The 15,983-nt window shown below is 38.6% G+C and overlaps 1 pseudogene; it reads right to left on the reverse strand.

Moving 5' to 3' along the window:
• Window positions 1-15,983, reverse strand: part of LOC139467490 (uncharacterized) — a 102,380-nt pseudogene that overhangs the window by 15,629 nt on the left and 70,768 nt on the right.

Raw genomic sequence — 15,983 nt, forward strand, 5'->3', positions numbered from 1 at the left:
TACGCCGTCAGAACATGCTATAAACCAAGTTATCATCACCGAGGCTTACCACCCGCCTCATTCAGTTGCCCCTTATGCATAGGTTAATCCCCTTAAGGTAAGTGTGAACTTTGCAAATCCGTGTAGCACTTTGGTCTTTTAGTAAAATATTATGGTCCTTACAAAAGCGTTACGAACCTATATGTTTTTTTAGGCACAAAGATGTCCTAGATGTTAAGAAGAATATGATAATCAACGATTTCTACAATTTCAATATTAGCTAAGAGTTACAATTGTCCTTTCACTACAGCAAAATGTAATGTATCCATTTTAAACGAATTTTATTTGATGTGAAATCTATCCATGAATGAATCTGTGAAATAACGTGTCTGTGCGTTGAACCGTCCGATGTGGCAGGATACGCTCACCTTCTTTGGCGAACATATAGCGTCAACACAAAATTGATATTGATTATCGCGTGTGCACATTCTACGAAGATTTCAAAGAGCGTAATAGGATTATTTATCAAAGGTTGTTGAGTTACATTATACAAGGCCTTAGTTATCATGAAGCAAAGTTCGACTGTTCCTGAAAAATTGTGAAATATAGACACCAAAGGTTGGAGCGGCTGGATTATTGATCGACATAAAGGGACACTTGGCTATTGGAACGTTAAAGCAATGCGTGCCAAAGGGACGCAAATCGGCACATCGGTAAATTTTCTCGCATTTTCTTAACCTAAACTGCATTTTGCCGACTGATATAGTCATGATCTAACTTTGATTTACATTGCCAATCACGAGAGACACTTGCATAAGTCATGATTGTGAAATGGGGCAATACGTGTATGCATATCTGTTGTTACACATCACATCATCGTTCCCCTGTTATGTCGAACACTTGTGACAGAGCATAGGATGGCATGTTTGGGGTAATGGATTATGTGTCAGATTCTCAAAGAAGTCATAACTTCATACTCATTTGGCATTAACATTTGAAGTACACGCACTCACTGTTCTCCTTATGTACTTATGCTGGGATTTTGTATCGAAATTAGATATCTTTTTAAGCTACAGCTGTAAGATCAGATATTTTTTTATGAGCCTGAATTTTTAAAAAAACAACAACACCTTGTATCAATGTCATTTTCGTGGCAGGCAATTTGTTAGTTTTTCCAAAATTATGAAGCATATTTTTTTGGTCGATAAAATCATAAGCGCCCCCACAGAATATCAAATGGTGGGTCCCTTTTTAGATCACACACACACACACACACACACACACACACACACACACACACACACACACACACACACACACACACGATGTGTGTTTTTCTGTGAGCATTAAGTGAATTAAGGTTGGGCAAAATAAAATAAACGATGGTAATTTTGTAAAGTATAACCCGCAGATTCAAGCGCTTGAATCACAATCAAATAGTGATGATACCAGGTGTACGCGAAAAGGTAGGCGCAACCTGCCCCATTGGTGGCACCCGTCACTACATGCAAAGTCAATTGCTCACCTGAAAAAAACCATCAGGAACATATGGTACAAGTCTAAAATAGGATCTGCATCGGACATCAGCTTGGTCACTTATGCTTCAAATTAAGGAATGTGCCTCACATGTCCACCATAAATCATTTTTGAAAATTTTATTGAGGCCTTGATTGTTGTAACAGTGATCAAACAAATTTGACCAAGAGTTGTGTGACGTTCTTTAAAACAATCTTAATGTCAACGATATCGCCCTGATTTGAACGTGCTGAACCGAAATTTAACCAATTTCGCAAGTGGAACACGAGTATCTCATTACAATGTCGAGCTGGCAGATATATAATTACGAAGTCACTTTGTCAATAATTACAAATGATTAAGAAGCAATTGTTGATCATTAAAAATCCCCGAATGCCCTTGACAAGAGGCAGGTTCAACAGGCCACGGTTTATGATTTACGCCACGGTGTGCGATATTCCATCTGTATCACGGTGCCCTGTAAACAATCGAGCCTGGAGCGAACAAACCAGTGATTGAGAAACAAGCCATGTCAGTGGAGGGCGATGACATGCAATCAGCCAACTCACAGCTCACATGATCACCTGATTTCTATTTTAGTCAGACCTATTGTAGACCTATTCTGATCGCCATGTAGAAATGGAACATTTATTATTCGTAAAACAGTGTAATATTTCTGAAATTGACAAAAAAAGTGTTTAAAAAATAGAAGGTGAGCATTGTCAGTTCAGTAGGTTTTAATGTTATTGGAAAGTATCACTGAGGCTTAAAACAGTTGCCCAAGAACTGCAAAATCAATCTCGTCAATCAAGACGCAACGTGTTGGCCGAAAAGATGCACGTGCAGTCCCCAAAGGTCACCAAACATCTTTTCCAGGTATTCGTAAAATTCAACAAAAAGGCGATGAACCGTTGCTAAGACATCACATGTAATGATAATAATAAACACCAAAGATATGCCACGGTTAACTGCGAAACAAAACGAGAGAGCCATAGGTATGGAGCAGATGGGAACCAACCATCACTCTCATCTGACATGAACCCAAGTGAACACGTATGTGATCATCTTAAGCGTCAGATCCAAAGACGCCCACACCCACAAGCTACCCAGCAAAAGCTTGCCGACGCTTTAAGAATTGAATGAAACGAAATCGGATTCCCGATTACGTCATCAGGCGGCTGACAACATCAATGAGACGGCGAGTGCAATTGTGCCTCACGGTGATCATACTCGTTAATGAGCGTACCAGGTATCCGTTAAAGACCACAAACTTATCATGATCAAGACCGTACCTGCTTGACTCTGATCATTCCTGTGAACTGTGATCTGCCTACCCCCATGTTCATGTAAACGTCTCCTGTCTTGAGTTTCGCACTGACGTTGTGCATGTCCCCTATTAGCGAATACACCATAATTGAATAACATTCTCTTGTTTTTTTTCATTTTATTGACCATCAATTATTGGTGTATACTTTCTTTTGCACACTAGTTCACATGTATGTTATAATCCTGTATGCACAAATCCTTAATATCCTGTAATGGTCCACAGCTTGACTTAAATGTACATACAGGTGTGATTTATCCGTTATGTCCATGTACATGTACAGATACATACACCCTATCAATATAGAAATACAGGTTCCGAGCGAAGTATTGTCTGTTTCTGGACAACAACATGTTCTATGCCCACGTGTAGTGTAATAAAGTAAAGTTTTCCCCTGAACTACTATAGTTACGGCAACTAGCAAAAACTTGCATATTTCTTCCTGGGGTATATTTAGATTGTCTGTTAAAGAAACTATTTCACTGATCGATAATTGATGTGGATGCGCCATTAGGAATGAGATGAATGGTAGAACAATGTTACCAAGGATACGTTATATCATGGGGGTTAGTTACTTTTGTACAGCGTCATGACAGTAGACCATAAGAACGTAACTACAAAAGTGTACTTCATTGCAGGATAAAGTACTGTCAGTGCCTTTGTTCTTTTAGCAGATCATTTTACAACACAATATATGTAAAGGGGTCTGATATGTTCTGAACCTTACATGGAAAGACGTTAAAATGATTTATGTTTCAACTTAATGAATTTCCACGGTGATACATTTTTTGCCAACGATGTTTGAGGGATATTGTCCCAGTTTTTAGAAGTCCTTATCTTGGCTGTCCAAAAGGTACTATGACATCATCGTTCGAGTCGAAAAGGTTTCCGGTTTGAGTGTTCTTCATGTTTGGGAACAGAACTAGATCAGAAGAATACGTTGAGTGCTAAAGGAGTTGAAAGCCACACTGTTGGATTAGAGCCACAGCAGTGACTGATTTGTGTACTGGCACATTGTCCTGATGGAAGAACATACATTTGCTCAGTTTCCCACGTCTCTTGGTCTTATTTCTTCCCTATGATCATCATCTGTGATTGAGTTCCTATTTATTATAATATTAGTTTTTAGTCCGTAACTCAAAACCTTCAGTATATCTCTATTTCTTTGTTATCATAATATTAGTTTTTAGTCCGTAACTCAAAACCTTCAGTATATCTCTATTTCTTTGGACAATACAAGTGTGCTTGTGTTTATTAACTCCTCAAACTTTCCAAACATGTTAATTCCCTCAAGTTTAATTTCAAATCAATGAACTTATATATTTCAGCCCAAGGGTCTTTACGTTCATCACACAAGGTTTTAAAAATGTCTGGTTTGTCTCATTTCGCATTATATGTCGAGCCTGACAGGAGATCGAAAGGGAAACGTTTCGACCCGACATGAAACTAACCTGGTCTACTCTGATCAGGGATTTGTTGTGGACAGAATATTGATAATTAAGAGTAAATCCACATGATATATTCCACATGACGTGCCCATTACTAACATGTATTTTTAGCCGTCAATAAATGTATGCGTTCACTTTAACGTTTGTATAAATGTGACATGCCCGAGCTGTTATTGCGATGCGTTATATATGGCAGTAGTCTGTGAGAGTCGGTTTTCAGTTATTCAGATGTGGTCCCGTTTTCATTCACCAAAATATGTTACTGAATTGACATTTAAAGTTTATGCTTCATGTTTCCCTTCAATTCCCTTTAAAAAGATAAATTCAAATGCAAACAACTGTAACGTCGAGTCTGGATCAAACAATCCAGTGACTGACATCGTGAGCATCGATCTACGCAATTGACATACGATTACATGCATTAACCAGGTCAGCGAGCCTGACCATCCGATCCCGTTAGTCGCCTCTTACGACAAGCATGGGTTGCGGAAGACCTATTCACTTCCCGGATTCCGGGTTAGAACTGTCCCGATAAAGACATTCTTGTCGTTAGGATGCCACTAACATGGATCGGTGCCATAGTTGATGGCGTTGCATCGTACCCCTATGGCGTGGGGCTTTACACATACATATCTGTCTATTTACAAGTGATCTTACGATATAACAATTCGGGGCGAAGCCAGGGTGATCTAACGTTATAACAATTTTATTGTCTTAACCACCATGTAACAGATGATTCCTTGACATATTTTATTTCGATTATAATATTGCTTGTATTGTCTTAAACTTGTTCTTAATGAACTTGAGCTTCAGGTATATCGATGACCTGATATCCTTCAATAACAATCAAATAGCCAAGTCCATTCCACTCTTTAGCCCACCTGAACTAGAAACATAGGAGACAGCTTCATCTGTGTCATATTTAGATCTATGCACAAAGATTCAGAGTGACAAAATACTCACCACAGGACTGTATGTGACTATGCTTGTCATAATAGGCGACTAACGGGATCGGGTTGTCAGGCCCGCTGACTTGATGCATGTCCTATCCCAAATGCATGGATCGATCGTCATGATGTCATCACCGAATTGTCTGGTCGAGATTCGATTATTTACGAAACGCCGTCATATGGCTGGAATATTGCTGAGTTTGGCGTTAAACAACAAACAAACAAACAAGCAAAATTTACAAGACTTTATGACAAGCCGGATGACTTCATTTTTCCATATGTCAACTTTCCCTTCATGTCGAGCAATATTCCATCATCTCCAGTCCTTGGTGTCTACATTTCACAACTTTTGAGTTGCTCCTTCTTCAAAGATTTTAGTGAGCGTCATACGACTCTTGCTCAGAAGGTTACAACATTCAAGGCCTCAGTAAAGCTTTTAAAAAGGTTTTATGACATATATGGACGACATTTCCATTTCAAAAGTTGAAGTCACCCCTCTTGTCATGCAATCATGTGGTGAGTGTTTCGTTATGAATCTTTATGCACAGTTCTAAATGTGAAACAGACGAGGGGGTCTTATTGGCTTCTTTATTTCTAGTTCAGGTGGGTAAATCAGTGGAAGGTAATTGGCTATTTGATGTTTATTGATCGATATCAGATCATCGATATACCTTTCACTTGTAAATCACTTCTGAGGATTATGAGCGAATTTCCAAGACTTGTTTAGTATTACATAGAATACATGTTTGACAGTTATATTGATAAAGTGTGAACTCATGGACGAAGTAAGAAGTAAGAAAGTGTATATCTGTAGGCTATCGACCCATGTCCATGGCACGATTAATATACAAACTACCAAGAGCAGATTTATATTTCAGAGCTTCTTTAACGAACTTGGGGGCACGGGTGGCCCTGTCGACTAAGGCGCCGCGATTCGCTATGCAGAGTTGCGTCCCTTAGGCACGCCAGAAACCTATGATTGTGGTTTCGAATCCCAGTTCGCCCCGATTATGTTTCTAGGTTTGTCAGCACCATACCGGTGCTCGTGGGTTTCACCGAAGTGGTAAACGTCTGAGACCTGCATCACTTGGGGCTTTCCTCCCACATTAAGCTGACACGCCGAGATATAACTGGAATAATGTTAAAAGCGGCGTTAAACCAAACTCACTCACTCACTCACTTTAACGAACTTAGCACATACATGAAGGATTGACACATCATTAAGCGTCAAACATTTATGTAATTTACAAATATTTGATGAAATATCCCAATAAGGTATGTTTTCTAAATCTATGTCTGAACATCGACAGAAAATATGAACTTATCTCCTATATCGTCACTGACCAATGCATATCCGAAACCATACGCATATGACAATCTTACAGAAGATGTCCATGCTTTCCTTCCTTATCTCCTATATCGTCACTGACCAATGCATATCCGAAACCATACGTGTATAACAATCTTACAGAAGATGTCCATGCTTTCCTTCCTTATCTCCTGTATCGTCACTGACCAATGCATATCCGAAACCATACGTGTATAACAATCTTACAGAAGATGCCAATGCTTTCCTTCCTTATCTCCTATATCGTCACTGACCAATGCATATCCGAAACCATACGCGTATAACAATCTTAGAGAAGATGTCCATGCTTTCCTTCCTTATCTCCTATATCGTCATTGACCAATGCATATCCGAAACCATACGTGTATGACAATCTTACAGAAGATGTCCATGCTTTCCTTCCTTATCTCCTATATCGTCACTGACCAATGCATATCTGAAACCATACGTGTATAACAATCTTACAGAAGATGCCCATGCTTTCTTTCTTTATCTCCTATATCGTCATTGACCAATGCATATCCGAAACCATACGTGTATAACAATCTTACAGAAGATGCCAATGCTTTCCTTCCTTATCTCCTATATCGTCACTGACCAATGTATATCCGAAACCATACGTGTATAACAATCTTACAGAAGATGTCCATGCTTTCCTTCCTTATCTCCTATATCGTCACTGACCAATGCATATCCGAAACCATCCGTGTATAACAATCTTACAGAAGATGTCCATGCTTTCCTTCCTTATCTCCTGTATCGTCACTGACCAATGCATATCCGAAACCATACGTGTATAACAATCTTACAGAAGATGCCAATGCTTTCCTTCCTTATCTCCTATATCGTCACTGACCAATGCATATCCGAAACCATACGTGTATAACAATCTTACAGAAGATGTCCATGCTTTCCTTCCTTATCTCCTATATCGTCACTGACCAATGCATATCCGAAACCATACGTGTATAACAATCTTACAGAAGATGCCCATGCTTTCCTTCCGTATCTCCTATATCGTCACTGACCAATGCATATCCGAAACCATACGTGTATGACAATCTTACAGAAGATGTCCATGCTTTCCTTCCTTATCTCCTATATCGTCACTGACCAATGCATATCCGAAACCATACGTGTATAACAATCTTACAGAAGATGCCCATGCTTTCTTTCTTTATCTCCTATATCGTCATTGACCAATGCATATCCGAAACCATACGTGTATAACAATCTTACAGAAGATGCCCATGCTTTCCTTCCTTATCTCCTATATCGTCATTGACCAATGCATATCCGAAACCATACGCGTATAACAATCTTAGAGAAGATGTCCATGCTTTCTTTCCTTATCTCCTATATCGTCACTGACCAATGCATATCCGAAACCATACGTGTATGACAATCTTACAGAAGATGTCCATGCTTTCCTTCCTTATCTCCTATATCGTCACTGACCAATGCATATCCGAAACCATACGTGTATAACAATCTTACAGAAGATGCCCATGCTTTCTTTCTTTATCTCCTATATCGTCATTGACCAATGCATATCCGAAACCATACGTGTATAACAATCTTACAGAAGATGCCAATGCTTTCCTTCCTTATCTCCTATATCGTCACTGACCAATGCATATACGAAACCATACGTGTATAACAATCTTACAGAAGATGCCAATGCTTTCCTTCCTTATCTCCTATATCGTCACTGACCAATGCATATCCGAAACCATACGTGTATAACAATCTTACAGAAGATGCCTATGCTTTCCTTCATTATCTCCTATATCGTCACTGACCAATGCATATCCGAAACCATACGTGTATATCAATCTTACAGAAGATGCCTATGCTTTCCTTCCTTATCTCCTATATCGTCACTGACCAATGCATATCCGAAACCATACGTGTATAACAATCTTAGAGAAGATGTCCATGCTTTCCTTCCTTATCTCCTATATCGTCACTGACCAATGCATATCCGAAACCATACGTGTATAACAATCTTACAGAAGATGCCCATGTTTCCATGCTTTAATAACGGAATGATTATAGATTGTGACCAGACAGAAGGAAAAACACCTGTATCAAAAATCCGATTAACACATTTAACCAGTGAGTGAGTGAGTTTAATTTTACATCGCATCGGCAATATTCCAGCCATATAGCGATGTGAACTAGGTATTTAATCTAAAATATCCGTCAACAAAGGCAGACACAAAGTTATATCACAGTTTTTTAATAAAACAAACTAGATCATAATTTCCTTTAAAAACATATAGTAGTAAGAGATTAAATCCTATCAATTAAAACAAGGCTATAGACCACCAATAACCAAAGTTAGACCACCTTACTGGAGATCATGGGGACTTACAGTACCTATGCTTCCTGCATGACTACACAGCAGGATTTATGCCATCACTTTGGTTACCAGTGGGTGTACCACATGCTAGCCAATATTAAAAAACACAAAACAAATTGACAATACAATCAAAGTTCTAAAACGCAAGTCAATATTACTTACCTTGATCGAGAATGGATTTACGTGGCACTAGCAGGAGGACAATATTTTTACGCTACTTTAACCACCCGAGTGGCACCACCATCAACAATCTCAGTTGATGTTAATATTTAACTAAATTCTATTTCTCTTTAAAATTCAAGAATTAAATGAGTACTGACATTATTAAAAAGATCCTTCAATGAAGATGAATGATAATATTGATCCCTTGTGAGAAAGAAATCGACACAATCAAGCAAAACATGCTTGACGGTAATTCTCTCATCACAAGGGATACAGAATGGAGGATCTTCAGCTTTTAACAAATATTCGTGCGTTTAACGAGAATGGCCAATGACCTCTTCAAATCTGGACTGACAACCCAAGTAAGTGTAACCGATGGTTTGTTTTATTGCATGTAGCTTATTTACACCTACTTGGGTGTCCCACTTCTTTTGCATAATGTTCCTGATGTAACATCTTATAACAGGTTTAATATCACTGTATGGAATAAGAAGTGGGGTCACAGATTTGTTGAGTGCTGCCTTTGCAGCAGCATCAGCCATTGTGTTACCCACAATGCCGACATGGCTGGGCAACCAACAGAAGACAATGTCGTATTGGCCAGTGGCAAGGTCATTGTACATTTCTAATATATCCAAGATGAATGGATGACCCGAAGACATGTTTTTAATCGCCTGAAGATAGGACAGTGAATCAGAAAATATTATAAATTGTTTGTGGACGGACTGCTGTTGAATGTATTCCAAAGCTGTGAGTATTGCCTTAGACTCGGCTGTGAATATAGAGCTATTGTCGGGTAATCGGGAAGAGATAGTTGTAGATCCAATGACAGTGGCACTAGAAACATTGCCACCGTCCTTGGATCCGTCGGTGAAAATAGAACGGTGAGAATCATAATTGCTCCTCAACTGTATGTAATCCTGTTGATAGTGTAAGTCATTAGTTTCTGATTTTTTATTATTAGTAAGAGTTAGGTACATTTAACCAGAAAAGGAATAATATCTGGTAATGAGTACTTCAGCATTTCAGCTATAACACAATCAACTCCAGCATATTTACCAGTTTTAAAGCGAGATGTAACATTAAATATTTCCGTTTCCGTGATAGGCGATTCTAACAGAAGCATGTCAACATCACTAAAATTTTCACCGACGCCACATTATTACGTTCAGAGCACTCATTGTCTACTGAATATATAGAGTCATCTTTTGAGTATAACTTGTTGAAACGATGTAACCTTTTGGGGATATAGTTCCTCTGGGGGTAGGATGTCTCTGAAGAGAACGCATAGTTTTCAAAAATATTTTCGGACTGTGTAAAGTGCTGTTTAGTCGGACCAGCGGTGACAACTTAAGCAATTTAAGATCATATTTGAACTTTCTACAAAAGGTTTTATACACATTTCTCAGTTTGCAGTAGCAAATTCTACATAAATACAGTAAAAACGTCTGCCAGTTTTAGATAATACTTCTGTACAAGGCATTGAAAAAGTGATAATATTATCCTTTGTGCAATAGCCTTTGTTCCTAAATCTTTTCTGTGCCTCGTGTATACTGCTAAAGAGATCAGAAAAAAAGCGTTTCAGACACTCATTTAGAATAGAGAAAACACTTCCCGAAATATCCACCAAAGATGTACCTCTTATAATTATTAACCCAGTCAAAACGTTCTTATTATGGAGTGGTACAATAACTCTCCTTGCCAATTCAGATGGAATATTCCCTGTTGACAAAATATTATTATAAAAAACTGACACATATGGAATAAAATCAATACTGCAACATTGGGTCACCTCAACCTTAATACCATCTGATCCTGTGGCTTTATCCGGCTTAAGACTTTTTATGGATGATTCGAATTAATTATAAGAATATTATATCATCATCAATACAGATCTAGAAATCACAAAACTGTTCATTATGATCATAAACAACATAATCTACCTAGCCAATAATATCATAATTCAGTATATCAGTGAAGTTTAAATTATTTTTAAATAATCAATTCTTCTTTTTCGTGTTGGCAACAGGACTATGACTTTGTTATTTGTCAATGCAATAGTCCTCCTTCCAGAAAGTTTTACTATCTTAACTTCGTTCTACAAGTTCACCAACACAAGTTTCTTCGTAATCTGTGTTCTTCCTGGATAAAGACCTGTAACTATTCCTTAAATTACAACTTCAGGAAATAATGTCCTTATCACCAGTAACTCTAAATTCATCAAATACATTAAGCGTTTTAGTCTACATATCCTCACAATCTTTATGGTACCATTAGTCTCCAGATGTACATTTTGATGCTCTAGCAACAGAGAGTGAGTGAGTTGGGTTTAACGCCGCTTTTAACAGTGTTCCAGTTATATCACGGCGTGTCAGCTTAATGTGGGAGGAAAGCCCGAAGTGATGCAGGTCTCAGACGTTTACCACTTCGGTGAAACCCATGAGCACGTCGGGTATGGTGCTGACAAACCTAGAAACATAATCCGGGTGAACCGGGATTCGAACCCACAATCATAAGTTTCTGGCTTGCCCAAGGGTCGCAACTCTGCACAGCGAATCGCTGGGCCACCCGTGCCCCCTAGCAACAGAGAGTAACCGCATAAAAGAGCGCCATTATGACCGACATAGGTCAAAGCTTCAACAGCTGAAACAACATTCAAATAACAAATGAATAAACTATATATATTAAGTGCAAACAATGACTGACAAACATTATTTTTAAAAGCATCACAGCTTTCCTGTTTCCATGTACATCAAGGAATAGTATTCACATGCATTTCATGTACATTATCTTGTTTATTTTCTTCCTGGCTGCGAGGATTTAGGAAATGTAAAATAAACTAGCTGAGAATATTACATAGTCCACCAAAATAGCGCCACTCTCTTTCGAACAATTAAATGATCCATCTTTTTCTCTAGGGAATCGTCCATACACAATACTGACAGCAAACGTACAGCAACCTCTCCCATATTCATTACACACGTAATCTCTGGTATTCCGGGGCACGTCAAATAAGTCCGATACATACTCTTTATCTCCTAAATAGGGGGCACGGGTGGCCCAGTCGTCTAAGGCGCCGCGATTCGCTGTGCAGAGTTGCGTCCCTTGGGCACGCAAGAAACTTATGATTGTGGGTTCGAATCCCAATTATGTTTCTAGGTTTGTCAGCACCATACCCGTACTCGTGGGTTTCACCGAAGTGGTAAACGTCTTAGACCTGCATCACTTCGGGCTTTCCTCCCACATTAAGCTGACACGCCATGATATAACTGGAATAATGTTAACAGCGGCGTTAAACCTAACTCACTCACTCACTATCTACTAAATATGTTATAAATCTGTTGTCGTCAATAATAAATCAAATTACAAGTTCACGCCTTATAGACACCAGGAAGAATAATTTCCCAGTCTGGATGTTCATATAACACAGCAAATACGCTTTTAGGTAGGTCGTCTCTTTCTTTATGAATCCTATTGTTAGTCATTGCATAAGTACTTACAGGATGGTTGTATACAAAACCAATAAGTACATTATGTAGGAGGTTATATCTACTCTTATCAAACAACAGAAATATCATGTCTGTGTAGTCAGTACTAACACGGCGCAGATCATGTAATTGTGAAGTATGAACACAAATGGAAATGCTCCCTTGGTACATGTAGCTCTCTGTAATACGTACATGTATAAACACTGTACTCAGCGAACATACTAGCCTTTTGATTTACAGTTGATAAACAACTGATTGTTCCTTTAACAGTTTGTACCAACATACTGTCGTCCAGTGGAATCTAAATTGAATCTCTCCCATCCGTGATTCAGTATACTAGTTTCATGTCATGCCTGGGGTGTACAACTCGCGGCCAAATGATTTATTGACAGATCGCCATAGCTGCTTTAAGATGTATGTATAACATAAATTTAACTTCATTGATATTAACATATCGTACTTTACAATATTACTTATCAAGATAAGTTAGTCAATTACTCACAAGTTTAGTTTATCCAGGCACTCTTTGATACACGTCATATCAGCCTGGAGGATGTGGGAATTGGGTGGGTGGAATTAATGGGTATCAACTGCAGTACACAACAATGAACGTTTAAGGCAAGAACGATTATGTCCCTACAGAAACTCACTTAATTAAGCTGCGCTAAAGTAAGAGCTGTAAGGTTGTTTATAATTTGTTAGGTGAGTTGAGTGTTGATAAACACCGCATCTACTCATTTTGGAAATTTGTGTACTAATTTTGAAATGAAATGTGCAGGTGTATGGTATGGCCAAATGCAAAGAAAATTCTAAAAACATTGCCTACAATATCGACTTTCAGCATGCGAAAACACTTGACGTTGTAACTAATAATAATATCAGCCAGCGTTAATCACGTCATATAAGAAAACATGTCTTCTCCACCAAAAGTGCATGTTGCCGATAAAAAAAATACCTATTAGAAATAAGGGTACGGTATAGTTCGCGTTCCGCGTTCTTCGGAAGGATTTTCATTTAACTGGAGACTGCGGTTGAGTGTAATGTTGAATCTTCCACCCTTGCTGTTTTCGATTATGCAGACCTAGGGTTGCAACTGACAGGTCGTGATATGTCTTGGTTTCTTTAGCTGACGGTACATACGTAAGTACACTTCTACTTATCAAAAGGTCTTACATAACACACGTTTTCTCTATTAAAAACGCCCGTCACATAAAACAATTTTATCAATAGAAAAAGACATTTGCTTTTACGGATATAAACATCTTTATCATTAATAATGACGTTTCATAGACGCTTCAGAGGAAGCCCTGAAACCTGGAAACAAATAGTTTCATGTCTTTATATTTTTCAAACTTCTAAATCAAGAACTCAGTAAAAAATGCCTGTCGCAATAAATAATGAAATAGAAACTGAAGGGGAAAAAATTAATAACATGAATTATATATTCTCACAATAAAGATGTTCTTTAAACAAAGGTTTCAACCATTTTGTATTGAGTTTGACCGCCTCATTTGTTTCATATTTAGATCTATACTTGAAGATTCAGAGTGACAAAAAACTCTCCACAAGACCACGACCACATGACAAGAGGGACGACTTCAACTTTCCAAAAGTCAAGCAAATATCCCAACAGTCTAGATTTCATAACTTGAGGCTCAACGGAGCATGCTCTTTCTACCAAGATTTTAAAGAGCTCAAAAGTTGTTTGACCAAGGTTACAACATGCAATGCCTCAGTAAAACTTTCAAAAAGGTTTTATGGTAGACATGTGCATGGCATTTTTAATATGTAGCATCAGTGCCAAGAAATATGTCCGATGCATAGACCTGTACCAGATAATGTTCCCGTCTTTTTTCAGGACAACAGACTTGTCTTTGCATGTGTTTGTGACGGCTGTCGCAGGTGGGACAGGATACGCTCACCTTGTCTCGAACACCTGGTATGATTCCTATTTGACAGTAAATCATAAACAGGTCCTCATGATATCGTCGGAATCGTTCAATCGACTCTGCTTTTAGCAAAGATTGCTTTTCAATATTGAAACGGTTCTGTCACTTTTATTGCAATGAACTGGTCACACTGTGGTCCCCATTAAGGCAACAATCGATGGATACACACCTCCTAATTCTCATCTAATGTTAGAGAAGCTTATCATGTTAGAAAAGTAGTCAGTGATTCATTGAGTTCCTTCTTCACGTTGAAACTGTTTTAATCTTAGTTAATGATTGGTTGGATGGTTTGTTGTTTAACGCCGCACTCAACAATATTCCAGCTGTATGACGACCGTCTGTAAATAATCGAGTCTGGACCATCCAGAGTCTGCAATCCAGTGATTCACATCATGAACATCGATCCACGCAATTGGGATCCATGACATGCATCAACTAAGTTAGCCTGAACACCTGATCCCGTTAGTAGCCTTTTACGACAAGCATAGTCGCATTTTACTGCAAGCATGGGTTGCTGAAGACCTATTCTACCCCGGATCTTCACGTGTCTTTAAACTTACTACATGTGTTACTTTCCATCTAATACCGTACCTTTGCGCGAACACCTGGTATCATCACTATTGGATAGCGACTCATAAAAGACATGGTCATGATATAGTTGGAATCGTACAGTGTATGGAAATGTCGCATTCAATCGATTAAGTATACATATGCGGGCAAAGCGCAATTCGTATCTTCTAGCCATAGGTTATGTTGGGTGAGCTATGGCTTACATTTTGTATCGAATTCTGACTGGAGGAGACATTATGACTGAAGAAGAATGAAGAGATGTTACCAGATATATATTATAATCCCATCTCGGCTATAAAACCACCTTTAGTCGCTAGTTGACGTGTGCCATTAAGGCAAGGCGATTTGACACAAGTTAAATTTGACATAAATGCGATTTCGATATGAATCTGTTGTTGGTTAATGTTTGTCCAGATACAAAAATCATTTATCTTATCAATATTGAAAGGCCTTTGCTCCGTATACAAAATGAGGGTTCATTTTGAGATGCACACTTAACCGTACATGATCGAATCCCGCTTTCACCGCTTTTACTATCCTTTGTCAGTAAGCAACCTATCCTTTGTCAGCAAGCCACCTATCCAAACTCGCGGTTTTCACAAAAGTGTAAAACGTCCGAGACTTACATCACTTCGGGCTTTCCTCCCACTTTAAGCTGACACGCCGTGATATAACTGGAATACAGTACAAAGCGGGGGTAAACCCAACTCACAAACTCACTCTCTCACTTTGGGTTTGTAATCTCAATACCACCAGAGTAAGTCAGTACTAGATTCAGCTGCCCCATAATTTAACTCTTTCAACATCGTGTTCAACGCAATGACGTCATCTCTGAAGTAACTTCGTTAGATCTACGCGTCATTCACACAAAGTTCAGTCACTGTT

Source organism: Haliotis cracherodii, unplaced genomic scaffold (genome assembly GCF_022045235.1).
Source record: "Haliotis cracherodii isolate W230 unplaced genomic scaffold, xgHalCrac1.p SCAF_2, whole genome shotgun sequence".
In the NCBI taxonomy this organism is placed as follows: Eukaryota; Metazoa; Mollusca; class Gastropoda; order Lepetellida; family Haliotidae; genus Haliotis; species Haliotis cracherodii.